The 4,755-nt window shown below is 42.1% G+C and overlaps 1 non-coding gene across 1 annotated transcript; it reads left to right on the forward strand.

Annotated features, from left to right (window-relative positions):
• Window positions 1–3,353: 3,353 nt before the first annotated feature.
• On the forward strand, window positions 3,354–3,460 carry LOC112439657 (U6 spliceosomal RNA). Its single transcript, XR_003027911.3, has one exon. It is a non-coding gene; the product is annotated as a U6 spliceosomal RNA (small nuclear RNA).
• Window positions 3,461–4,755: the final 1,295 nt, after the last annotated feature.

Here is a 4,755-nt window from a genome sequence, read left to right on the forward strand (position 1 = left end):
CACATGGATTGGCACTATTTATTTATTTATTTTTTGAGATGGAGTCTCGCTCTCTTACCTAGGCTGGAGTGCAGTGGCGCGATCTCTGCTCACTGCAAGCTCCGCCTCCCGGGTTCACGCCATTCTCCTGCCTTAGCCTCCCGAGTAGCTGGGACGACAGGCACCTGCCACCATGCCCGGCTAATTTTTTTGTATTTTTAGTAAAGACGGGGTTTCACCATGTTAGCCAAGATGTTCTTGATCTCCTGACATCGTGATCCGCCCACCTCGGCCTCCCAAAGTGCTGGGATTACAGGCGTGAACCACCGCGCCTGGCCACGGATTGGCACTGTTACAAACTCATTATCTTCATCTAACCTTATGAACTTTCCTTACCATCTGTAAATATATGGCTTTCTCTGCTCTACTCCTCAATAACTATTTTAAATCTTCCTCAAGCATTAACCTAACATACTTATTCTCAGGAGCCCATGTAGTTGTTCTGAAAAATGGAGAAATTCGATGTGATTTTTCTCATGTATCTTCCCATGAGCTTACAAGCTTATTGACGCTCACTCATCTATAGCATGCAGGATGAGATCTACATCCTCATCGTCCACAACTTGTGTTTTTCTTTTTTTTGAGACAGAGTCTCACTCTGTCATCCAGGCTGGAGTGCAGTGGTGTGATCTTGGCCCACTGCAACCACTACCTCCCCGATTCAAGCGGTTCTCCTGCCTCAGCCTCCCGAGTAGCTGGGATTACAAATGTGTACCAACACGCCTAGCTAATTTTTGTGTTTTTAGTAGAGACAGGGTTTCACCATGTTGGCCAGGCTGGTCTCGAACTCCTGACCTCAGGTGATTCACATGCCTCGGCTTCCCAAAGTGCTGGGATTACAGGTGTCAGCCACCGTGCCCGGCCCTTCCACAGCTTTTTCTATGACACTTACCCTTGTTCCTTGACCCTACTCCGTTGGCCTCTGAGCAATTTACTCTATTGGTCAATTCCTCTTCTCTCCCAATATCATCAATCTCTCTCTCACACTATTCTTCTGATTTCAGCATAAAAACTAAATAAGCATTCACATCCTAAAGCATGAAAAGCTTTAGGGTATAACAAGATAAATTTAAGATGCTTTGTAAACTTGGTGGAAGTACAATTAGACATTATGTGTAAATGTTTGTGTTGGCAGTTGTAATCAGAATTGTTTTAAGGTTGAATGTACCGGAAAGTTTTAGAATGCAGGACTGTGGTAAGTACTTTACTCATTACTCATCCTCTCACTGTGTTTAAGAGATGAATTCAGGGTGCCTTAGGGCAATTAGCATTTCTAGATATAAACTACATATTATCAAGAGATCTACACAAGCCAGCAAACATCTGCAGCTCTTCAGCATGGAAGGTGGCGGCTATAAGAGCAATAGCATACTCACAAGCATCTCTCCCAGGGAATTATTTTCTGGTCTTGAGCACTTTCCCCCTCTAAGGCCTACTACTGGGTCAAGAGGGCAAGAATCATGTACCTGTTAGCAGGTTTTGTTTGTTTGTTTGCTTGTTTAAATACAAGCTACAGGTCTTTTCTCAGAGGAAGAGATAAACGAACAAAGCCCTCACCAAGGTCTTCGTATACTCCACTAGCCCAGTTCTTTAAGCCCATCACTGTCTGCCTAGATTGTAGCTTCTTTAGGACACAAACATGTTCTACAGATTTTACTATGCCTTATGCACCTACACTAGTTACTAGCTGCTCAATAAAACTGAGATGCAAAATACATGAATACAGGCAAGGCTGATGACTGACAGCCATTTGTGCAGCTCAAGAAGGGACTGCAGAGCGTATTGTTGAAAAGTAAGCATTTGTTTTCAGCTAATATTTTAATATAATGGCCTGAAAAGTTATATAATTGGTTGATACCTATGAGAATGCAGAAAAAGTATGCATAATCCATTTTGAGGCTAGGAGAACATTTTTTTTTTTTTTTTGAGATGGAGTTTCGCTCTTGTTGACCAAGCTGGAGTGCAATGGCGCAATCTCGGCTCGCTACAAACTCCACCTCCCAGGTTTAAGCGATTTTCCTGCTTCAGCCTCCTGAGTAGTTGGGATTACAGCACCCACCACCACGCCCGGCTAATTTTTTGTATTTTTAGTAGAGATGGGGTTTCACCATGTTGGCCAGGCTGGTCTTGAACTCCTGATCTTAGGGATCCACCCGGCTTGGCCTCGCAAAGTGCTGGGATTACAGGCATGAGCAACTGTGCCCAGCCGAGAATACTTTTAATAAGCTCTATGCACAGAAATAATTTTGCAAACTTGAAGGGTAAGTCAACACAATTAAGATTTGTTAAGCATGTATTGGGCCCATTAAGGAAGAAGTAGCCATTTCTAAATAGGCAGGTAGGAAAGCTCTACTGTGATGAGGAGAAAATCTTTTTTGTTTAATATTGTCTTTGGAATCCGGTGTTTATGTTATATTTATAACATAGTGAAATTGGACTATTTACATTTCAAGTGCTCAGTGGCTATCTGTGTCAAGTAGCTACCATTTTAGACAATATAGGTGAAAAGGCACCTTAATATTGTTTGTTGAGGGAAGGTTATGAAAACACTTATCAAGTTGGCTGGGCATGGCTATGCGTGCCTATAGTCCCAGATGCGCAGGAGGCTGAGGTGGAAGGATTGCTTGAGCATAACGGTTTGAGGCTGCAGTGAGCTATGACCACCCCACTGCATTTCAGCCTGGGAAACAGAGTGACACCCTGTCTTAAAAAAAGAAAACACTTAACCCCCTTTGTGCCCACTTCTTAAAGGTTTTCTTATGGGGATTAATACCTTGCAATTCCAGTTTTGTACACGTATCAGTGGCCTGCAGCTTCCCACAGGCATCTCTTTACGTGACACCAGGGAAGCTCCAAAGCAGGCAAGGCAAGGTGCTGTCAGATTACACTTGCTTAAAGTCTGGATATCACAGCAAAAACTAGAGTAAAACTGGGCAGAGAAGAAATGAGATAGGTTACAACATATAACTAGCAAGTCAGGAAGTTAAAATTAAAACAATGAAGAGATACCATTTTTTATCCTATCAAATTGACCAAGATTAAAAAGCGATAGCCCATTTAGGAGAAACCGAACAAGAGCCCTGGGAATGAATGCAAAGGAGTCCAGTATCACTGGGTAGATAGGATCGACAGGGTGAGACTATTGATTAGATATGGGAAGTAAGGGAAAGGCAGGTGTTCCACCTGCCTCCAGCCTGAGTCACTGAAAGGATTCTTTTGCCATTAGTTTAGTTAGACAGAGAATATAGGAAAGAGAGCTGGTTTTTCAGAAGCAAGAACGGATTGGTAATGTTGAGTTAAAAATTTATATTTGGGTGCTCACTTCAGCAGTGCATATACTAAAGTTGGAATGATACAAAGAAAATTGGCATGGCCCCTGCACAGGAATGACACACAAATTTGTGAAGAAAAATAAAGTTGTATTTGGAACTTGTTAGTGAGATACAGGTTGTGAGTCACTGCAAATAAACAGCGGCTGAAACCTTCTCCAGAAGGACAGTGAGGTTTTAAAAGGACTTAGGGGAACTTCATCAAATGCCAATTTTAGAGGGTTGTCTGAAAATTGGGGGCTAGTGGTAGGAGGAAAATGAGGACATCAGAGTGTCATAGATTGGGGAGATATTTTCAAAGGAGTGAGTTTAACTCAGCTGAATGCTGCAGAAAGGTGGAGTGGTAAGAAAGCCACAAAGAGGTCATTCGACTTATTTAATAGAGAATTATTTCAGACTTTAGAGGGAGAAATGTCTATAAAGTAAAATGAGCAAAAAAGACATTACACAGGGTTGGAATAAATAATACCAGCTCATATTGAAGGAATACAAAGTGATCTTCATGTTGATGAAGGGAAAGAAAAATGATAGTCTGTGGTAGGAAGTAAAACTGGTGAGATGGACATTGAAATCTGGAATTGTGAATATGTTTTTCTTAGAAATTTAATAAGAATTAAAACTAATTCTTCTTAATTTAATTTTTTTTTTTTTGCAGTTGCAGTAGTAGTTGCAAGTGAAGGAGGGTAAGAGAACAGTAAAGAGAAAAATATGATAAGGGAGGGCCATGGGATTTATGATTTTAGTTACTTTCCTCCCGGTTGTCGCTTGAAGAGCAGGCGCAGATCCTCTAGAGGTTCAAAGGAATAGCTAGCGTTGTTTCCTGGATTTTCAGGTTCCTTTGGTAGTATCCAGGGTTTGACTCGAGTGTGATGTATCCAAGACTCCAGCCACTTTTACTGCGGTTGGGGTAGATAAAATGACTGGGTAGGGTCCTTCCCAGGATATATCTAGGCAGGGAGAATTAGAGGGAAGGGACTTGACTAATACCATGTCACCAGGGTGGAATAGTTCCTTCCCCTCTTCTCAGGGACAGGCTCCTTGTAATGTTTTAAGAACTTGTTGATATTTGGATAAGGAGGTGATGTCTGCAACTAAGTTGGCTCTCTCTCAGTCAAGCACAAGGTCATTGATTAGGAAGGGCTATCCATATAGCATTTCGTATGGGCTAAGTCCTGCTTTTTGGGGAGAGTTTTGGATTCTTAGTAAGGCTATAGGCAACAGAGCAGGCCATGTGAGGTGGTTTTCCTGGGTTAGCTTTTTTTAGATGTCGTTTGAGTGTTTCATTCAGTTTCTCGACCTTCCCTGAAGACTGTGGCCTCCAGGCGCAGTGTAAGTGATATTGTATACCTAACACCTGGGATACTCCTGGGTTACTGTAGCCTTGAAA

The sequence above is a fragment of the Pan paniscus genome, chromosome 3 (genome assembly GCF_029289425.2).
Source record: "Pan paniscus chromosome 3, NHGRI_mPanPan1-v2.0_pri, whole genome shotgun sequence".
NCBI lineage: Eukaryota > Metazoa > Chordata > Mammalia > Primates > Hominidae > Pan > Pan paniscus.